The sequence below is a fragment of the Bubalus bubalis genome, chromosome 4, assembly GCF_019923935.1.
Source record: "Bubalus bubalis isolate 160015118507 breed Murrah chromosome 4, NDDB_SH_1, whole genome shotgun sequence".
NCBI classification, from domain to species: Eukaryota; Metazoa; Chordata; class Mammalia; order Artiodactyla; family Bovidae; genus Bubalus; species Bubalus bubalis.
This window is the reverse complement of record NC_059160.1, coordinates 105,070,302-105,085,431: the sequence shown is the minus strand read 5'-3', so window position 1 is coordinate 105,085,431 and position 15,130 is coordinate 105,070,302.

Sequence of the window (15,130 nt, the reverse complement as noted above, 5' to 3'; positions counted from 1 at the left end):
CCTAATTAAAGTGACAGATAAAACTCTTTTAAATCAGGTTTGAATTTCACTTCATGTCTTATTTTTTCCTTCTCTAAGTTTTTATCCTCATTATATTCTAATAATTAGTTGGAGCTTCTGTAGCTCAATTCTTTTCAATTTAATAATATGTTTTTTGTTGAAGTTCTACATCAGTTCTTGTATAAATTTAATTCAATCAGCACGGGTTTTTTTTTGACACCTGCAGTGTATGAAGTACTATTTGGGATAATAAAATAAGTAACGGATCCATAGTTCTTGTTCTTGATGAGTTTGTAGTCTTTGTGGACAGACACGTGCCTAAAGTTTGTACCCTCAATCATGCTTCACATTTTATGAAGGCAGTAAGAATTGCATGAGTTTTTTTGAGTTAACATTCCAACCTTTGTTTTTATTGGCTGAAAATTTTATTATGTATTTAAGTTGCTAAAATATAATAAAAAATTAACAAATATAATTACTTCTGATGTAATAAGACAAAGCTAAAATAAAGAGTGCATAGACGCACTTTCTGAATTTTCTCTTGCTCTTTCTGAACTTAGGTTAAAAATTTTATATATACTAGAATTCATAACACAAAAACGTTGAATGTACATATTTGAAAAAGGAAAAACTTAGGAGCATTTCAGTTTTATTTGGGCTCAACAGTATTGAAATTGGATGTCTTTGTTCATCATATAGTTGATCCACTTGGACATTTGTCCCTGTAACAATCTCATCCTCTCTTTGTCCCTTCCACACTTTTCTTGCACAGATTATTTAATAGATGATTCCTGTACCTTTTTTTTTTCTGGGTGAGTTGGTTAAGGTTTGAACTTAAGAAGCAAATTTAATGGAATATTAGCTAAAGTTTGCTGTTTCTTTGAAAAACATTAAATTTCAGAAAATGGTTTGTGGAATTTTGAAAATATTTATTTATTATAGATAGTAACTACTGATTATTTTCTTCTTATGTAACTTTTTATGAAAGCAGAGAAAGAAAGCCATTGTAATCCTGGCCCTCAGTCCTGACAACATATCTTAAAAGAATAACAGTTTCCTTAACTGGAATAAACAAGGAAATTCATGAAATTATGTGTATAAATTACTGGAGTGTATTAGTTTCATCATTTCAGTTGGCTGTTGATTTTTTATACCTCCAAGGAAGGGGTAAGGGACAGACCAATGCACTTAACACAGTTTTCACAAAGATGACATGTCATTGTTTCCTTTTAGTATCTATGTTTTCAGTTCAAGGACTGGGTCCTTATTTGACTTCAATAGTACCGTTCGCTCCTCACCTCCCTGTGTGTTATGTAATGCTGTCTTACATGTAATGCTATAGTTTTAGTTTATCAGAAACAATTCCTTGGCTAAAAATAAGAAGTGAAAAGATCAACTACAGTGTTTGTATAAGCCTTTTGAAATTTTCAAAGAATTTTCTAAACTTACCAATGACTCTGACTTTTGTCTTTCAGCATTTAAGTCAAATAGTATTGTAAATGATGAGTGATTATGTTAGATATATATTTATTAAAAATAATGACCACTTTCACTGCCAAGTATTTTAGGAAAAATGTGGAAACCATCTTATTATTAAGCAGAGAAGGCAATGGCAACCCACTCCAGTGTTCTTGCCTGGAGAATCCCAGGGACAGAGTTGGACATGACTGAAGTGACTTAGCAGCAGCAGCAGCTTATTATTAAGATCCAACTTGGGTTGACTTATCTTTTTCCTGATTAGACTATAAAGATATATGGTTGTGTGCATGCATGCCCAGTCGCTTCAGTTGTGTCTAACTCTGCAACCCTATGGACTGTAGCCCACCAGGCTCCTCTGTCCATGTGATTCTTCAGGCAAGTATACTGGAGTGGGTTGCCATTTCCTCCTCCAGGGGATCTTTGTGACCCAGTGATTGAACCAGTGTATCTTTCCTGCATTGGCAGTCAGAGGTTCTGTACCACTAGCGATAATTGGTTAACGTCAAGCCATTTCTACTTACAGAAATTAGGCATCTAAAATTCCAACAGACATCTTACAGCTATTCATATTCTGCATTAAGGTAAGTATGACTTTTGTGAGGGAATTTAATAAAATGTTATATATTAAGTTACACTTTTGTTTTTATCAAATACTGCATGTGTTTTATACAAGCCAGGCAGTAATGTCCCTAATGATGCAAATGAAAACAAAATCAGAAGTAAAATGCCTAACAGTAGTAGAGTCGGTAGTTATGGCCCAGAATCTCAAAAACAAATGTGATACTGGTTTTACAGTGTATAGTAAACGCTAGGATGAGATTTTGTTCTATTTGAGTAACTACTTTTTAAATAAACATACTGCCATCATTTATCTTGGAAATATATTGCAAACATGGTGAGCAAGACTCCAAGGCAAGGTCTAGCTATTTCTTCAATTTTACTGCATAAAACAGTAGAGAATTGATGAGGTTTTACTTTTCTTAGAGTTATATACCACTTTGCATTTTTCCAAGTTCAAGGGACAGATAAATGACTCGAGCATTTCATCATGACACTATTTTATAGCAAGTCTGACTTTAGGAAAGAGACACTACATGCTGAAGGTTTTCATGCATCTTCATATAATATATACTATACTTGCAATATTTTCTTATCTGTTTACTTTGACATACACTTTAAGACAATAATTAAGAACAATTACCAGCATTGTCAAAACATAAGTTTTTGGTGAAAGGCAAAAGGAGCCCTTTATAGGTTACTTATAAAAACAGTTCCCAGTGGCTCTGCTAGTAAAGAATCTGCCTACAATGTGGGAGACCTGAGTTTGATCCCTGGGTTGGGAAGATAACCTGGAGAAGGAAAATGCTACATACTCTAGTATTCTGGCCTGGAGAATTCCAAGGACTGTATAGTCCATGTCCAAAGAGTCGGACATGACTGAGTGACTTTCACAGGTTATTTATACAATCCAGTTAGAGAATATGAAAAGATTCAAATGCTCAAACTCTCCATACAGCTACAGCAGAGTTCATAATGTAGGGAGAGTGGATTTAAAAGGGTGTATTTCTGGATAGAACTCAGAGGATAGAAAAATAATAGGTCTTTGTTTTGAATAACACCTAGAATGAAACATAGCATTTTATTTACAAATATGGACAACAAATCTGAGTAGCTTTAGCAGTACCTGTGCTTTGTCACCAATAGAACAGATATTTGCATAGAGTATTAATGATATCTTGAAATATCAATCAAGGTCGATCAAGTTTATCATATAATTAGAACAGATTTCAGACTATTTCAAAATTAGAGTAATTTTTATCTCTTTTGCTGGATCTTGTTATGTATCAATAAAGATGCACAGATATTACTACATCCTAAAATTAGTTTTGTAAGTATTTAGACACCTGTATTTCGATATAATTGCTTTCCCTCTTAAGCCTATGCATTTTATTTATTTAAAACATCTGTGAAGGAGTTTACAGGCTCACTAAACTAACCAGAGGGAGTCCATAGCACAAAACCTATCCTCAAAATACCCTTTTGATGAACCAGGGTCATTTTCTCCAGATTAAGTAATTTTTACCCTAGAGGATGGTCTTAGGTTACGGAAAGAGTATAAAAGAGTGCATAAAACCTAATCAGATTATCTGAATGGAGGACTGAAAGAGAACAGGACTTTTTAAAGCAGGCAGTCGCAGTTGAATGAATGAATGAGACATTCTAGTGAGGGTCACCGAGGAACTGGGACACAGCAGATGGGTGCTAGGCATCTGCTGTTCATTGTTCAGTCGCTTAGATGTGTCTGACTCTTTTGCAACACCACGCGCTGTAGACTGCCAGGATCTTCTGTCCGTGGGATTTCCCAGGCAAGAATTCTGGAGTGGGTTGCTGTTTCCTTCTCTAAGCATTTGCTGGGCATTTGGTAAGAGGCAAATGGTTTGGGCAGCACAGTGGAAGGAGTTTGGCCTTACAGATCCTTGTTCCCCCACATTTTAGCTTTAAAGTCTTGAAGGTTATTCAATTCCTTTGAGCCTTAAGTTTTCTCCTGGTGATTGAAAGAGTTATATAAAGCTTTGAATTAACAACACACTTTCATATTTATTTTCCCCAGCTTTCATCGTTTTGTGACAGTTGGTATTATCACCTAAATTTATGGTCAGTATAAGGAGCTTCTAAATCCAACAACTCTCCTGTCTTCTTATTCTACATGCTTTCCTTAAAGCTATGAAGAAAAATAATTCAAATATGCATTTGAAAACACTTTGTCATAGTCTGTGAAATATGTAATTGAAATATGGTTTTTCACAGACTAATTTTTCCTCCTATTGTCAATGTTAATTTTTTTCTGAATTTATTTTTAATATTTAAATTGTTTTACTCAAGCTAAATTTATCATTTATTGAGAACTCCCTTTGTGCCAAGACCTTATAGAAACTACTTGGTTGTTGTGGAGATGAAAGAGTACAATAAATAATTAAAATATGGCTTGGAAGAGGCGTAAGAAAAATACTATTGAAAAACATGTAACAAAGCAATTAATTCAACCTTTATAGTCGTAGAAAGCTGTAGAGAAGAAGTGACATTTGAGCCAGACATTGAAGATTGAATAGAAACTTATAGGAATACACATTTTATCTGTTTCTCTGAAACAAAATCCAAGTGTGTCTTGGAAAGCCATGTCCATACTAATTTCCAAACTTCTTTTAATGTGCATCATACCACAACTTTTCTCTAATTTTAGATGTTTCTTTTCCTTATTATTTTATTAACTAGATTGAAGTTCTCAGGTTCAGCAGAGAGATTGTTTTATTCGATAATATTTTTCAAGTTTTTTACTCTCAAATAATTTAGTGAATATGTGCTGAGCTCATAATATTATAGTGTGCTATGCTAGCCATGGAGGTTTTGAGTACATGCAATCATGACTTTTGTCTTCAAAGAGTAGTCTGTTTAGTTGGATAGATGACGTTTACTGTAACTTACCTAATATGAAAATACAGCAAACTTATTTCAGTAAGATTTTATATAAATGTATAACAGAAAAAAAGGCAAATTTGTAAGTGCAACTTCAAAATACACACTCAGAAAGTTGATAGAAAAATTTGATAAGAAAGTTTCACCCCGGTTGTACCCCTTGATCTCTGACCAAGAAAAAGACAGAAGATTCTGAGGTCATTACAGGAAAAATACTCCCTACTCCATGAGAGGAAAAAGCCGTGCAGCTGGGCCTTGCTTTTGTGTCTTTAATTTAACTCTTTGACTGCCTCAACGTGGTCAAAGCTTGTCTCATTTTATGCAAAACTCTTGCCTAAATTTTATAAACAGGTTTAATGGAAGAATTGCTCGCTCTCATCTAGATCTCTCCATTCTTAGCTGTGAAACTGATTGATGTTTTTAAAGCCCTAAGAAACCTCCCCCTTGTAGATATGTTTTCTGGTTCAAAGGAAAGGGGAGAAAAAAGGCAGGGGAAATTATTCAGGGAAATATCTTAGGAAAAAAAAATAATGACCTAGGAAGAGAGCTATATAGCTAAAGGTAGTGAAGAGGAAAAACTCTGAAATTAGTCAATGTATTAAGAGTGAAAATACATGGCAAGAGAGAACTTCCTAGGCTCATATAGCTATATGACTCACATTAACATTTGTAGCCGTGTGAACATTTTCTTAAACTTCTTCATGTAATATTTCCATTGGCTTTAGCTGGAATCACTAACTGTTTGGCAGAACAGAATCAAGATGCCGATCCCAGATGTGTCACTGATGGTCAGTGCCACCTCACCTCTCAGTTCTCAGAGTTCAGTTCAATTCAACAAATATTTATTGAGTGCTTATTGTTGCTGACTTTCCTAAGTCAGAGAAAAATAATGAGATGTTAGTAAAATGTGACCTGTCTCAGGCGAGACCAGGTTGCATATAGAAAGTCGTTACCATCATTGGCATTTTAAACTAGAAGTTTAATTTGATTGCATCAGTAACACCAATAGTCTACCTTGCTTTGAGCGACAATAATTTCCACACTGGATTCTGATTTTTATCTGCATGAGTCACTGGATACAAACCACAGTCCCCAAGGATTGACTTAGAAGTAAAATAACACCATCCCTGGTCTAGCGTTCGTTATACATGTCCCTAATAGCTCAGCTGAGGGACAGCATTAGCCATTATATAAACTAATTGGGTTAATTCTGCTCTGGAATTTAGGCAAATAATGTAACTGAGATAAACAGAGGGTCACTTATGCGTCTACTTGTACACATTTATCTACACTTCTTATTTATACTACTAAATGCTTAAAACAACACTAGGCTATAAATTTGCCTTTTCTTTCTGATTCTCTTGGCAGAGTTTCTTACATGCTTAACTTTTAAAGAGTGGAGTTCGGTCTCCTCTCAAATAAATAAGAGAGCGCTGGGAGGGAAAAACTGCAGCTACAAAGTAGTTCTAACCCATTAAACGCAGATGGCTCACAGGGGGCTTAATCATCGGGAGCGAACACACATCATGCTGAAATATAGAGCTGTTTTCTATCACTTGTTACCATTTGAATGTCCGTCTCAGGAAAGTGAATTCCATATATCTTTCTGGCCATCCGTTGCCCTTTGAATACTCCTCTCTCTGATGTAGTTAGATTTCTCTTCAGAACTTACTGAGATGAATGAGCTCTTGCCACACATAGAAGTGAAAGAAAACATTTCTTTCTCTGCCAGAACAGATGAGATTCATCATTAGGAGAATGGATTTGACCTTGTAAAGTGGACTAAAGCAATTTACAAACAAACCCCTTTGGGGAAGATTGCCTTTATCTTGGTCCACAAACAGAAGCTTTTTTTTTTTTTTTTCTTTTTGGATATGCTCTTAGCTTTGCTGTGAAGACTGCTGAATCTGATCACCTGAAAAGAATCTAAAACATAGGATAAGAAATCATCTCTCATTTAAGCCTTCCCATGCAAAGAGAATTTCATGGACACTTAAAAAAAAATCATATGGATTTATCCTTGGCTATCATAAGTCAATCACAATCATTAATTAGTCAAATTGATCAGAAATCATTAAAGAAATCCATGAAACCAGTTTGATGGCACCGTGTACAACAAAACTATAGAGTTCAGCTTTTAGAGTCAATTATAAAAATGGTGAAGATCTCAATCTGAGTACCTAAGAAAAAAGATTGATTGTACTCTATCTGTCTCTCCAGCTCACTGTATGAGCTTGTTTAATCTACTTATCTCTTAATTTGTGTTCTTTCTTCTATAGTTTCTTTCCCCGACTCCTTATCTATCCCCTCTTCTTTTATCTATTCTCTCTTCTCCTGGAGCCCATACCTAGCCAAAACCCATTCTTCAAGTTTGATGCCTTAGGTGACATTTGAGGAAAGAGCAGTTCCCAGTCCCTGGGAGAACACAGCAACTGTAAGAAAGAACTTTCTTATTTTGCCTAAAGTGTATGTTTGGCTGGTGCTATTAAGGTGAATGACATAATCTTGAGTAAACCCAGCTGATAAACCACATGGACGCTGCACACCTACCATGGACCTGCAACGCTTCGGTCTTGGTCTTCACTTGTCTTCCTGAATCAGTGTATAACCATTCAGCAATTAGACACTTAGTTACAAATAATTTATTGTTTTATCCCACAAATAATATAATCAGTTTAGGACATTTGTGGGCTTCCCTGATAGCTCAGTTGGTAAAGAATCTGCCAGCAATGCAGGAGACCCTCGTTTGATTCTTGGGTTGGAAGGATCCACTGGAGAAAGGATAGGTTACCCACTCCAGTATTCTTGAGCTTCCCTTGTGACTCAGCTGGTAAAAAATCTTCCTGCAATGTGGGAGACCTGAGTTTGATCCCTGGGTTGGGAAGATCCCCTGGAGAAGGGAAAGGCTACCCACTCCATTATTCTGGCCTGGAGAAGTCCATGGACTGTATAGTCCATGGGGTCGCAGATAGTCAGACACTACTGAGCAACTTTCACTTTCTTTTATTTCAGAATATTTGTAGAGAGCCATTCCTTCTAAAACTTTACTGCATTTGTTGTATTTATCTTATTTTTCATTGGGCAAGCCCTACCTTTTGAAAAACAAAAAAGCCGGTTAGGGGAATGATATGCAGTCAGCAAAAGATCAGAGATCTCTTTGTATTTTTAAAAGTTCAGAAACTTGAAAAAATTTATCGAGGAAAATAGTAAATCCACCTATTATTATTTTTTACCAGTAGATGGCACTGCACAGGTGTAAGAGATGTCTACAAGAGAGGCTCATCAACCACATGGCTGGTGTGAAAGCCCCAGCACTAGAATTCTGTCTCAGTGTTCAAGTATTACATCTGGCAATCCCAACAAGTTTATGTGAGGGAAGAGCATAAATTCATTAACACTCATTTTATTTACCAAACACTTAAACAGTTCTTATTATATGACAGATGAGCAAGTCCTTCAATTTCCTCTTTTTGATAAGAAAACTGAAGCACAGAGAGGTTAAGGTTCTTTAATGTCACACAGCTATTTAAGTGGCAGGACTAGGAATTGGCCCAGACATTTGATCTAGTGTATGTCCTCTCTGCTTTGCTCCCTTTCAATCCACTGACATGAATCACTCATTGATCTAATCAACAGTTTTAAAGAGCTGACTTGAAAGTCTAAGGTATTAAAACTGACAGATTCCAGTTAGAGAACCAGAGACGTTTTAGGAGCACAGAGGTAATGTTGGAGAAAGCAACGAGGTCTTCAAAGGGGAGGGAATGTGTAGGTCTGTTATGGGGGAAAATAGGGCAAAGGAACAGTAATAAGAAGCACCAAGAAAGAGAAAAGGATGCTAATGCATAAAATTCACCAATTTGCAACTTTGTTTAGAGACAGGATGCTGAATAAATTTTTAAGGTAAATATATTTTTAATATTGTTCAACTATATTTTACATTCTGGCTGATACAGAAAATACTTATAAAACCTTTAGTAAGCAGATTACAGCTTGTTCAGTGTGTTGCAACATCAACTCCAGTAATTGTTGCCTCCCCTTTCCTGTAGGCATTTCTGTCCCTAGTGACAGCTCAGAGCTTCAGATTACCCAAAATTGTGCCATTCTTGGAAATCTGAGATTCCACCTTCCCATTGTTGGGCAGGGCTCTACACCATTCACAAATTTCAGCTTTCTTCAATGTGTCTGTTATCTGACCCCATCAAATCCTCCTGTGACGCTCCCTTCCATATCTACATTTTTCCTCTCCAGCTTACACATCACAGCCCATTCTTTCACTACTCTTTGGCCAATCTCTTCAAATGCCTGCTGTTTTCCTTATCACACCTGCTTCCACCTGGACTGATCACTTTAAAAGAAAACCAGAAATATAAGCAGATTATCTCCACTAAAAGAATGTATATTAATTCCACTAAAAATGAGGGCCTTTGGTCCCAAAGGGACCCTCCATATGCCTGAGCCAGTCACTCCTTCTTCCCATTTTCAAACATAAACCTTTCCAAGCTTGTCCACTCTTCAAATCCTTTACCTGAATGCTCCTCGCTGCATCTTCTTCATGAGACAAAAAAGAAAAATCCCCTGGGAACTCTGTCAATTTCCTGCTGCTGCATCTACAAACATACCTAAATCCATAAGTATTTTTCTTCTGGTTTATTTTAGAGGAAGAGATACTCTGTTTCTAATTCTAATCCTTGTTCTGTATTGCATCCCTTTCCATCTTGTCAGAGTTTTTACAGTATGTCCTGTCTGTTTAAACTTCTGCTTTCTGCCATTCACCTAATCTCATTGGTTAAAAATAAATTAATAAGTAATAATAATCATGGGGAAAAAAATCTTCATGGCCCTTCATTACTTCCTGTAGTGAAGACTTGCCCCAAAACTTCCTGTGAAGCTGCATCTGCCCTCAATATCTTTTTCACTTAGCATTTACTATTCAAATCTCCATAACTAGATTTTGATTTCTACCAATCCATGGAAAATACTGTGGGATTTTTTCTGCATCTTCCAGTTCTTTTTTAATACATTTACATTCTGTACACATACTTTTTAAAACAGGTTTATACCCTATTTAATTTCTCATAACTTTCTTCACTTAGCACCTATGTCTCTTTGACAACAGGATTTTTAAGGGCTGCTAAGTATTCTACTGTATTGATACAATATGCTTAAATGATCTTTAACTTGTTAATATTTTTTTTTATAATGTAATCTTCTTAGCCAAATGTTTTTGGACAACCTTAATTCTTTTTTTTTTTTTAATTGAAGTATAGTTGTTTTACAATATTGTGTTCATTTCAGATGTATGGAATAGTGTGGAAAGTACATTTTCAGATCACCAACCTAAATCCAGTGGTCACTTTGTTGATCAATTCTGTACTGGGCTGAATTGTGTCCCCCAAAAGTCCTAACCCTCAGTGTCTGTGAATGTGACCTTATTTAGAAATAAGGTCTTTATAGCTGTGATCCGGTTAAGATAAGGTCATACTGGTTGAAGATGGATCCTAATCCAATGACTGCTGAGCTCATAAGAAGAGAGAAATAATGTTCATTCCCTGTCTTACAGACAGGAAGATAATATCGTGTGATGATGAAGGCAGAGACTGGAGGGGCATGTCTACGAGCCAAGCAAGGAACACTAAAGATTGCTGACAGTCAGCAAGTGCTGGGAGACTGGGGGCAGGTTCTCCCTTGGGGTCTCGAGAACTGCAGTGCCTAATACTTTTATTTCAGGTCAATCGATCCCAGTGGTTTTAAGACACCCATTTTGCGGCACTTTGTTACAGTAGCCTGCAAAAACTCACGAGTTCTCAGAGCCATTTGGCACGTCTCATTCTGACTGTCCTTCCACCTCATAGGCACACTTCCGTGTTGGCTTCCACGGCACCCCAGTCACCTAGTCGTCCTCTTCCTCTCCCTATTCTCCCCAGGCCACACTTCCTCTGTGTCTAAATGGTGACGATTCTGGGCGCTCGACTTTGTCCTCTTCTTTTCTCACTCTCAATATTTTTTGCAGGTGTTTCTGCTGCAATAACGATATCCTTGACCAAAACATCAGCTCTCTCTTCTGAGGAGAGGTGTGTGTCTATATGTGGACCTTAATATATACATATATACTCATAGATATGAGTTTATTTTTTGAGGGAAGTTTTAGGTTCACAGAAAAATTGAAAAGAAAGTATGGACAGTTCCTGTATAACCCTTGTCTAGTATTAGCATCGTGTAAGTATTAGCATCTTGCATTAGTGTGGTACATGTGTTACAACTGATGAGCCCATTTAGACATACTTTTATTAACTAAAATTCATAGTTTACGTGGGCTTCACTCTTTGTGTTGTATATTCTATGAGTTTTGACAAATGTATCCATCATTACAGTAGTATATAGAATAGTGTTGATGCCCTAAAAATCATTATCCTCTGACTCTTTGTGCCTCCCTCCACCTTAACCCCTGGCAATCACTGATCTTGTTACTTTTTCCATAGTCTTGCCTTATTACTTTTCCATAGTCTTGCCTTTCCAGAATATCGTATAGGAAACCATGGAACCTTTTCATATTGGTTTCTATCACTTAGCAAAGTGCATTGGGGTTTCCTTATGTCTTTTAGTGGTTTGACAGCTCATTTGTTTTTGTCACTGAATAATATCCTATTGTATGGATAAATGTACCACAGTTTGTTTATCCATTAACCTAGTAGAGTGTATTTTGATTACTTCTAAGTTTTGGCAATTATGAATAAAATTGTTGTAAGCATTCATATGTGGAGATTTCTGTGTGGTCATAAGTATTCACTTTGGGTAAATATCAAGGAGCATAATTGCTGGATTGTATAGTAAGAGTATGTTTAGTTTTGTAAGAAATTGCCAAACTGTCTTCCAAAATGACTGTACTACCTGCGTTCCTACTAGCAATGAATGAGTGTTCCAAATTTTCACAGCATTTGGTATTGTCAGAATTCTGGATTTGGGACATTCTAATAGGTATATGCTACTGCTGTGAAGTCGCTTCAGTCGTGTCCGACTTTGTGCGACGCTATGGATGGTAGCCCACCAGGCTGCTCTGTCCTTGGGATTCTCCAGGCAAGAATAATGGAGTGGATTGCCATGCCCCACTCCTAATAGGTATCTAACGGAATCTCACTGTTGTTTTAATTTGCGATTCATTGATGACACATGATGTTGAGAGTCTTTTCATATACTTATTTGGCATCTGTATATTTTCTTTGGTGAAGTGTCTATCCAGACCTTTTGTGCATTTCAAAAATCAGATTTCTTTAATTCAGTTTAAGAGTTTTTGTGTTTGTCAGATGCAAGTTCTTCATCAGATATATGTTTTATGATGATCCCCCCCCCTCATTCTATGTCATATCTTTTCATTCTCTTGATGGTATCTTTCACAGAGCAGAATATTTTAATTTTATAGAAGTCCAATTTATCAATTTTTGCTCTCATGAACCTTGCTTTTGGAGTTGTATCTAAAATGTACCAAGCCAAAGGCCACCTAGATTTTTTTTTTCTATTATCTTCTAGGAGTTTTACAGTTTTGGCTTTCACCCTTGGGTCTTTGGTCCATTTTCCATTCATTTTCATAAAAAGTATAAGGTCTGTGTGTAGATTTGCTTTTTTTGCATGTTGCTGTCCACCTGTTCCAGCACCATTTGTTTAAAGACTATTCTTTTTCTCTCTCTCCCTTTTTTTAAGTCAGCTTAAAAAAATTATTTATTTGCTTGCTCCGGGCCTTACTTGTAGCATGCAGGATCTTCGATCTCCATTGTGGGATGCGGGTTGTTTAGCTTCAGCATGTGAACTCTTAGTTGCAGAATGTGGGATCTAGTTCCCTGACCAGGGATCAGACTCAGGCCTCCTGCATTGGGAGTATGGAGTCTTAGCCACTGGACCACTAGGAAAGTCCCTATCCTTTCTGTCTTCAATCACCATCGCTCTGTTGTCAAAGATTAATTGAATATATTTGTGTGGGTCTATCTCTGGGCTACTGTGAATTTTATTCCTCTCTTATTCTAACTTCCCAAAGAGAACTCTGAATGGCATTCTTGATTCCCCTCTCTTTTCTCTCATAGCCAGTCATAGCTGATTAGCCACCAAGTCCTGTGCTCAGCACTTCACGTGTGTTATTTGATGTAATACTACAATAATCCTACATTATTATTTAGGCTTATATTAATAGTAAAAACCTGAGCTCAGAGAGGACTCTATATATAGACTGAAACATTTTTTATTCTTAACCCCCAGGGTATATTACCAGACACAGATCACAAGCAGCAAGGCAGTTTGACTTCAGGATATAAACCGCCAACCTTGATACTAGTTTCTAAATATATCTTGAAGTCATTCATATCTCTTCATCCTCATTATCACCATATTAATTCAGGCACCATCATCTTTCAGTAAGTTTACTAACAGCACTCTCTTAATGGCTTTCGTGCATCCAGTCTGGCCCTATTCCAGACTGCTGTATCTAAAGCACAAATCCGATAACACTAAACATAAAACCATCTCATGGCCCCCCATCACCTATAAAGAAAACAGACACTCCAAAATATGTTTACAACTTCCCTGTTCCATTCAAACCTCTAAGTTTACCATCCTGACCTGAACTTCTCTGCAGGGAGTGTGCTCATGCTTAAATCTGCGTCTTTGTACATATGGGTCCATTTGCTTCTGTTGCTCTTTTTTCTTTCTCCATTTGACTCTTTCTTCAGTTTGCAACTTCAACATCATGTCCTAGTTGGAGTTGTCAGATTTAGCAAATAAAAACACAGGGCACCTAGTTACAAATATTGCATGGAACATATATTAAGGAATTATTCATTGTTTACCAGAAATTCAAATGTTACTGGGCATTCTCTATTTTTTTTTTCTGGCAACCCTATGTCCTAGGGAAACCTTCTCTGAAACTGCATCCCTAGGACTGGTCAAGTGCCCTTCTGATACGCTCCCATAGCCTCCTATGCTCATCGCATCACAGTATTCACTTCTGTTATTCGTGTAATACATCCATCTCTCCTACATTTCTTAAGAACCCAGATTGTATCTTTTCCAACAGCATGTCTCCAGCATCTAGATACCCAATATTTTGTGCTAAACAAATATTTCTTAAGTGTTTTTAAATGAATGAATATGACACTTTTAATTCTAACACTTTGCTGTTGTAGGTTGCTAGTAGATGAACTATTAAAATATATTTTGCACCTATTTTTTATGTGTTTATAGAAATTCCTTTTTGTATTTAACTTTAAAGCTCTTCGTTTAGAATTTTGTGAAGCTAGATAAATTATTTTCAGTTAATTCCTGGCCAACCTCAGCTCCTCTAACTGCAAAGACAGAGGTATGCAAAGTTCAACGGTAGGCTCTTAAGTATGTAACTGACCTAGATTGTAGCGAGAGATTGGAATTTCTTTCCTTTCCAGAGGCTGGACATGACAGGTCAGAGGCCAAATATTGTTCATTTACCCAGTCTACGAGAAAAACAATTTATATTAGTCATCTGAATTAATATTTTTTTTCTCCATAATATGTCTCAAGGAACACTAGTTCCTCAGATTGATAATAGGTGTTACTCAAATGAAAACACAAAAGTTTATCAGCTAGGCAACACTAGTTTAAACAGATTTCTGCCCTATAGGAATTTCCAGAACTTTAACATGTTAATGTGAATCTCTAGGAAGTGATGTATAATGCATGGAATTGTTCTAGTCTAATTAATCACAGAATTTCTTTTGTTAGTTAACACCTAATTTAGGAAATAGGAATATAGATTTTGAGGCTCTCCTCAGGGTAAGGGAGTATATTGACTCGACTTTTTATTGTTAAAAACAGGTTTTTGGAATGCCTTACTCAGAGATGTGATCACATAATTTATCGAATAAATGCAGCTTCATTGGGTCACATTCATCTGTTTTGAAATAGAGTGCCAAAGAGTTTCCAAAATAAATGTCTTTGGGATTTAGTGTATATAAAATAAAGTTTGTATTTGACACAGAAATTCGTAAGCCCATAAGGAGGTATGTAAAATCCTAAAGCAGTTATATATAATTTGGATGGCTGAATATTTAGTATTATTGGATTTAAAAACAAGAACTTCAAAGGTAAAATACAATTCTCACTAATGAAAAGCACATGTGATATGGCTGAAGCCCCAAAGGCAACAGTCAGTCAGGGCAGG